Source organism: Centruroides sculpturatus, unplaced genomic scaffold, assembly GCF_000671375.1.
Source record: "Centruroides sculpturatus isolate CEXI.00-Female unplaced genomic scaffold, Cexi_2.0 scaffold248, whole genome shotgun sequence".
Lineage (NCBI taxonomy): Eukaryota > Metazoa > Arthropoda > Arachnida > Scorpiones > Buthidae > Centruroides > Centruroides sculpturatus.
In genome coordinates this window covers 101,623-110,425 of record NW_019384437.1, presented here as the reverse complement: position 1 = coordinate 110,425, position 8,803 = coordinate 101,623, and the positions used below count along the sequence as shown (strand labels likewise).

Genomic DNA, 8,803 nt, shown 5'->3' with positions numbered 1-8,803 from the left:
ATATAAAGTGGCACTTATAAAATATAGAAGATTTGCAAGAACTTACCAACCACATGGTTCTTTTTTCTCCTTCGATGATTGAATGAGTCTGATGCTGGGTTATACAACAGTTTTATATGCCACTGGTCAGCTAACCGGTATCGAGATTGCGAGTTATTGTAAATCTGACCTCGATTTTCTTTACACAGAATTCGGTAGGAAGTTATTGAAAAACGTATTAATAAGTTAAAGATCAAAAGTCGTTTATCTTGTAACTCATTCTTCTTTTGTTTCCATACTTTCCGGTAAAGATGCTCATCAGTTAAAGAATCATTGGAATATTATTTTTCTTTTAAGAACAGTTCGTTTAACTAGTATCTCGATCAACTAGTTTTTTAAAAGATTTAAAATCATTACATCATGTTAACACGATTTTTATGTTATTAAATTTCAAGGATATAATACTGAAGAAGTTTATTCTGGTGTTGCTCTTTACAATTTCATGTTTATGAAGATTTTATTAATATAAAATTAATAAAAATATTTAATTTTAAATAAATTTCATTTGGACGAATTAATTTTTATTCATAAATTCGTTATTTATTTGTAGTTACTGTTAATTGCGTATTATTTGTTTGGGTTAAGAACAGATAACAATTGAAAGCTTACGTAAATAGCACAAAGATCGTATCTAATTTTATAATTAGCATTGTTAAATTATACTTAAGTAATCGTTTACAGAAATGATATTTAAAAAAATTTAATTCATTATTCAATAAATCACTTCTAGATAGAAATGTGGAAAAAACAAACTTGAAAGTTAAATTTTTTTATTGTTTCCTATTTTTATTATTGCTATTTTTTTTTCAAATTGTACTAAGGCATGGGATAATATATACAGTCAAACCTCCACCTCTAAATGGCGGCCATTTATTTTTCAGGAACACTTCCTTTTGAAACACACAAAATAAACATCCCAGCAATGGCCATTGTTCATATTCCCATCAGCAGAGGTTTGACTATATAAAATATTGTATTAAAAAAATATATATGTTTTTTACAGTCAAACTTCTCTCTAAATATATATATTATAACTAATTATAGACTAATTTTACATAATTACAGAAGTTATATTTAGTTATAATACTAAACTATCAAAATCTTTACATACAAAATGCAATTGAAAGTTAAATTATCAAAGCGCAAACCCAGAAAAATCATTATTTTACAACATAATTTTAATTGCGGTTCATTCATTTCAGCGATTATTTACTGATTAAATGAACGATTGAAACATTCTCATGTTTCGATCTCTAAAGAAATGTTTTTTTTTTTGACGTACAGTCATAAATTATTAACAATTTATTTTCCACTTTCCAATGCTATTGTATGAAGAAAAATGAATTTTTGATAAATGGATGTTTCTATGTCTCGACCTCACAAATTTATGAATGATGTTTGGAAGAAAATTTTTAATTGTTTTCGTTTATCTCGATCGTTGCACTTCAGCGATTATCTCTACTTCCTCATTGAAAATATCTATTGAATGTTTCACACTTAATTCACTTAATCTATTAAAACCGTTTCGGAGTTTGCATTTCTAACAGATATAATTAATAAGCTGGCTTTAAAATACAACCTTTGAAACACTTTAAAATGTTTAAATATATATTTTTTAAATTTAAAACTATAACAATGTTGATTCTATTTGTAATTATGTTTTCAATTGTTAAATATATTATATAAAAAAAAAACAATGATATATTTCTTAAAAATTCTTTATGTATTTCATAAATGTCCTGATTTTTTGGGATAATCCCGATTTATGGGTGGTGTCCGTTTCCTCTAAATATACTAAATTTTTCTCGTTGTCCTGGATATTTACAGCAGATATAATAATAATAAAAGAATTCTTATTAATTTCATATATTAAAAGTTTAAAAAGATTTCTGGATCCGCAATGAACATCATAGATACAAAATAAAAGCATTTTGTACCCCTGTAATATATTATTTATACATATATTTAAGACGTAAATATATATATATTTTATAATATTTTTGATAAATTGAAAAGCATTTATGCATGAAGAAACGTTTAAAATTAATTTTTCTTTTTTAAGTGAAAACTGTAATTAGCCTACATGAATAAAAGTCAACTATTGTTCAAATACACTATGTAAAAAGAATTTAACAGTCTATTATTGAAATCATAATAGTAGCACAATCGAATTAGCACACGTACTATTCGCTTAATGACTTAAAAATGTTTTTCAATGTGCAATGTCTCAATTAATAGTCCGATGTTACGACTAATTCAGTTATATATTCGACAGTAGCTTCTGTCTTAAATTTGTTTCAATGGTTCTTTTAAGTTCGACATCAGATGGAAAATATAAGATATATTTTGAAATAATTTAACTGATATGTACAATTTATTAAGCGCTATAATATAGATAATTTAAGTAATTTTTAAATAATGCTGTCTTTATTAATAAAATAGCTTTTTCTTGGAGATGATTTTCACCTGAAATTGTTCTAGCCATTGATGTAAAGCATAGGTATATATTGAACTGTAATTAAAATAATTAACGTTTTGGCTTAGAAAAATGAGTTATTATTTGAAATACTCTTTTTAATGTTTTAAATTCAATGACATTACAATATTATCTTCGTATTGTAAGTGAAAATTTCTATTATTTATGGCAAAGATGATGTATATATATACATATTACGTTAAATATCTGAATATATTATAAATATTGCGGTTTCCTATAGAGAATTTTAATATACACATATATTAGAGAAGTTGCGGCCGAAGTTTTCATCTCTAAAACGTGAACGTCGAACGTCGAGCGCCGCTTACAAGATAGTGGCTCGACGTTCGACGTTCACGTTTTAGAGATGTAAACTTCGGCCGCAACCTCGCTATTTATTTGACAGATCCAACGTTTACAGACAGAAAGTTTGGAAATTACATCTCTAGAAGGAGGATTCAGTATTAAGAACCATATAAAAATATTGCTCTTTGTGTGATCTGATAGAATATGATATTTTTATGACTAATGAGATAAAAGAAATTACTAGATATTGACTATATTTCTGTATTATTATAATGTCTTAACTATTATTTTAAACATCTCTATGAGTATTTGCTTATACGATCTTCAGGATATTAGAAATATTGAATAATTTAAAGAGTTTCGGTATTTTATATATTAACAAATCTTTGAGAGAATCGTCGATTACGAGTTTAATTTTATACATTGATTTGCAGTTTGATTAAATAATATTTTTCTACCTGAAATAATTAGTCAAATTCCGAATTAAATATTGTTTTTTCTTTCTATTTAATGTTTTTAAAACATAAAGTTACCACAATTTACTCCACTAATTATGTCAAATGTCTGCTTCGTTCACATTTAACAGGTCTCGCCACGTTTCCCCGAATTCTACTTCCTTGAATCTCACTTTTCTACTCCTGTTATGTTGTACAGTAGACCCCCATATAACTGTTGATAATTCCGTGTTATATGAATTTCATGTTGTACGAGTCACTTAGATTTTACAAATACGTGTGCCGGGCTGTGAACGGCTCACGTATTTATAAAATCTAAGTGACTCGTACAACATGGAATTCACATAATACGGAATTATCAATAGTGTTATAGGAGGGGGTCTACTGGTATTTAGGATTATCACTCGGCCAGCTTGAGCAGCAATTTTAATCAAGGCCGGCAATCGGCAAAATTATTTAATATTCGGCAAAATAGTTAAAATATAAACGAAAAAAATATTATAAAAAAGAAGTGTATTTCATTTATTTTCCCCAATTTCCTCCAGGTCATCACTTTGGCCAGCAAAGTCAGTTTCCAAAGATGTCAACCTAGTCGTATCCCAATTGACTGCGGTAGTAAGAATATTAACTAATGGTTAATTAATTAATTTAATAGAAATATTATCTTTCTGCTAGTAAATTTATTGCCAAATAGTGTTCAATTGGAGGGCTAAGTCGTCAAAATTTCTAGACGGTTGAGGCAACGCTCCATCAAGCCCAGATGTACTCAATCGGCGAGAGATCTGGCCAAGAAAGAATGTCGCAACCACGAAGAAATTCGCGTGAGAGGCGTGTCGTGTGGCATTGTCTTGTTGAAAAGTAAGCACGAAGTACTATGAAAGGAACGGTATAAGAATGTCGTCAACGTATCGCTGTGTTGTATGGATGCCACGGATTACCACCAAGAGAGGTCCAGCTACCGAGAAAAATAGCAACCAAGACCGTAAGTTCCTGTTGTCGGGCCGTTTTTCGAAAATAAATGTGGAGACATTCCGGCCATCACCAGTATCTCACATACGTCTGCGCTGATCGTCGAGACTTACTTGTTAGTTCAAAACGGAACTCGTCACTGAAGAACAGTTCCACGTTGGACGGTTAATAGTGATGATTCTGGTGCTGTTACAGCTGCTCGAACAATCACTCTATCTTCCCAGTTTTGTTGTTGCCTTAGGCCGTCCACTGCATGTTTTTCGCTGAACTTTGTCATTTAAGACCCATTCGTGCAAGCATCGTCTAACTTGCATCGCTCCGACCAAAATGCTGAGCACTATGTTGATCTGTCCATCTTAGTCCGGTGACACATCTTTAAAACTTATTTACAATCAGTGATGATAACTTTTTTTCTTACTCTTTCCGCCCTGTGGGCACTAAGAGAACCTCTTATAGCAGGCCCATTATGGGTTCGGTCAGGCCCACAATGGAGCGACAGGTCAGGCCCACAATGGGTGGGGAGGGACGACCTGTCTGGATTCGATCCCGGGTCCCCCAGAGCAGTAGGCTGCCACCTTGACGGCTCGGCCATCCGGCCAGTCAAACTCCACTGGAAATATGGTCCTTCAAAGAAAGAATCACTGTATAGGCCTACATCCGGCGTCAAAATTAAGTGTGCCTGCCAGGTATTTACTATTAAAGATCAGTTTAATATTTTTTAGAGCATTTTCATTATTTCATTTATTTATCAGTAGGCCAACAGAATGGCCGAGCGATCAAGATGGCAGTCTAGTCTAGGAGACCCGGGATCGAATACGGACGTGTCGAAAAATCCCGGGGTGGTCCGTCCGTATTTCAGGGCGGCCGGATGTGTCGGGCCTCGTCCCTTAATACCGACGGGCCTGGTCGAACCCATAATAGATTTGCTAAAAGAGGCTCTCTTAGTGTCCAAAGGGTGAAAAGAGTTTAAAAACATCTATATAGCGATGTTTAGTGACGTCGAATTTTTCAAAATGATATATCGAATCCGATACATCGATATTTTGAGAATTTTGTGTATCTCTAATCTCAATAAAAATGACCATACGAAATAGGAGAGTTCTAAAGATACAGTAAAACCGAATTCAAATACAATCCAATTAAACTAATTTAAAATGGATTTTTTTTTACAATATTACATCCATTTTTAATTATATCGCATTAATAATATATAATCTTTAAAATTTTTATCGTCAGGAATTTATTAATTTATATAAATATTCACTTTTTGATCGGTAGATGTCTCCCAAGCTGGTTGCGTCATTACTTGTAAACACGTTACGTCAGTTCACTTTAGTTCATTCAATGTATGAATTACATTTGACTTTTATCTCGCCGTTTTTATAAAACCTTGTTTTTTTTTGGTAATTATGTTATTTGAATATACTTTTTATCCTATACAAAACGATCTCGTGTTAGTAAACAAAGAATTTCAATTGTATTTCGAATATGTTATTCCTTCTTTTACGCCTTTTCCTATTCTATGGCGATGTTATCCGGAGGCTCGTGTACAATTTCTGAGATGTCGCGATTTTATTGAATATTTAACATATAAGCAGTTAATTTTATATATATAATTAATTCTATATTTGAAAGTTACTTCAAACATTTAAAATTCAATTTATTTTTTAGAATATTGTTTTCTAGCAATTTTTTATGTTCTGATTGTAAAAATTAATAGTTTGATATTGAACCAGTAGTATGTTATTCTTTGGGCAATTGGAGGCTTCAGGCAATTGCCCTTTTAAAGGGTAATTGCCTGAAGCCTCCGCCGGCAGGAGCCCCAAATCAATCTTTTTATAAGAAATGTTTTCCCCAAATATTTCCCAAAAAAAATGACCGGAGTCGACACCGTACCCAGATCCCATAATTCAAATTTGCCAGTGAGCCCATCAAGCTATAGCGTGCCATGTATTGATCAATGGATTAATTATAAATATATAATTTTAATCATTATTTTATTTATTTATATTATTATTTTTTAATTAGTATTAATAAGAATTTATTTTTATTCTATTAGAATATAATAGGCCATTTTTTTTATTTTTGTTTCTATATTTCAATTAAATTTATTATTACAGAATTTATCAGTGTTGTAGTTTTAATGAAAAGTATTCGAGTGTAGTAGTAATTTAAAAATTTGCATTAAATCTAGTGAAAAAACACTTTTCATAACTTAAACTTATATATTCAGTTTTAATGAGGATAAAGTGTACTTAATATTTTTATTTATTTTACGAGGAAATGTGTAAATTCTAGGTAATTGTTTTCTATACATTTACGACGTGATTGGTATTTTCCTATATATGTACATATTTTTTTAATATTAAAATAATGTGACAATTGTATTGCAGAAAAATTTAGATCATAATTTATGTAATCTGTGATGAAGAATAAAAACGATTTAAAAGACTAAAAAGAGTAAAACATATATATGTATATATATAAAAATATAAATTATTTTATTTTTGATATTTAATTTTGTTTACTTCTTTTTATATAATATTAAGAAAAATGAAAGAAAAACTCTAGTTACAAATTAGAAATCAGTTTATTGATTATTATATATCTTTAGTACATAATGATACAAAGAAATGGGTTAGTTAAAGACTATTAAAAATAAAAATTAAAAAATAAAAAGGAAGTGAAGTTTTTTATTTTATAAATGCACATAATATGAATTTGAATATTTTTGAAAATGGTGCTTATATTAATTTAATATTATCGCATAATTAGTTAAAAATTAAATATCTTTTTATGTGATGGCCAGATGGCTGAAGTGATTAGAGCATCAGCTTACTATTTTGGAGACTGGGATTGAATTTGGATGAAACAACTCTAAGGATTTTTCATGGATGGCCTGTCCTAGATATGTTGGGTCTTGTTCTCCACTGCCTGATTGCCCCATTGTGGGACTGGCAGAACCTATGGTGGTGTATGATCCTCTTAGTGCCTATAGGGGAAAAAAGTAAAAATATTAAAAGAAAAACTCTGCTCAATCATTACTACTATAAATTGTCTGCACAAAGTTTTAGTATTTGCTGAAACAAGCAGTCACATGTCACAATATGTATGTTGAAATGTGATTGGTTATTTGAAAAATATCAATATTTTGTCTATGTAGAATTGAGGAATCTTGTCTTGAAAAGAATTGTAGAATTACTGTGCAGTTTTTTAAATTTCAGATTACAATATTTACTTGTTAAAATATTTAATGTCTTATTAGTTTATAACTTTTATTATTTTTTAAATACAATTCATATTGATTTGATTCTTCTGTAAGAAAATTCTAATGGCCTTCATTACTTCTGTTTGAATAATAAACAATGTTAGTTTTCGGATTGTTTTAATGAAGATAATTAATCTGTCAAACAAACTTATCATTTGATAAAGATAAAAATTTTTAATTTTCATGATAATGATTATGATTATTATTATTATTTTTTATGTGGAAAGACAGTTTTGAAGAAAATGAATGTGAAATAACTCAGAAATGATTGTTTGAAGTCTTATGAATTCATATCATCTCAGAATATAGTTTTATTAAAAAATAACCTAATATATCTATTATTGAAAAAATTTAATTACAGATAAGTGAAAACTTATTAAATTTTTTGTATTTCTCAAATATGTAATAAACATTTATCTAAATCTAATGCTTTTATCTATCNCATCTATTTGATTTTTTTTAATTTAAATTTGGCTTAATAAATTATGTGACTTCTATTATTCGATTGGCACTTCGATGAATTTTTAACGATTGTAAACTTGTTTTAATGAGTAAGCGACTTTCTTTTTGTGAAAGAAACATTGTTTTCTATTTAATAATCCGCCCTAACCTGGATTTATTTTGCCCTCGATTGAATTTAGTATATTCGAAAATTTCTAATACGTATAATCTACTTATTCGATTATATTAAGCAACAGTTCTTTGACTGGAAATTTACCTTTGATGAATTTCATTATAAAAATTTTCCAAATAAATCTATGCAATACTTGCATGAAAATTTATAAATGTATATCTTTATTAAACTACTTTCTAAAGAAAAATAACAGAAAAAAAATAATAAAATAAAATCTAAGTCAAATTAACTTGAAAACACATTTTTTCTTACCTTAAAAAAAATGCAAAATATTATTTATATTAATATATTATAATTATTAAAGTATTAAATAATACATATTAATTTTTTTAATATAATTAACAAAAATAAATTAAAAATAGAAAGTAAAAATTTTATATTTTAATTAAACAGTTACATATATATAAAATTGTTTAGTTAAGAGATAAATAAATTTAATTGAATTAAAAATTAAATTTTAATTTCGTTTTATATTATTTTATCATTTTTTTTTANTATATATGTACATATTTTTTTAATATTAAAATAATGTGACAATTGTATTGCAGAAAAATTTAGATCATAATTTATGTAATCTGTGATGAAGAATAAAAACGATTTAAAAGACTAAAAAGAGTAAAACATATATATGTATATATATAAAAATATAAATTATT

The 8,803-nt window shown here is 28.3% G+C and overlaps 1 protein-coding gene across 1 annotated transcript in view; it reads left to right on the top strand.

The window, feature by feature from the left end:
• Positions 1-5,524: 5,524 nt before the first annotated feature.
• LOC111619989 (macrophage erythroblast attacher-like) overlaps positions 5,525-8,803 on the top strand; it is a 31,386-nt gene continuing 28,107 nt past the window's right edge. The window contains exon 1 of the mRNA XM_023361831.1: positions 5,525-5,648. The gene's annotated coding sequence lies outside the window, so the exon portion shown is untranslated. The remainder of the gene's footprint in view (positions 5,649-8,803) is intronic.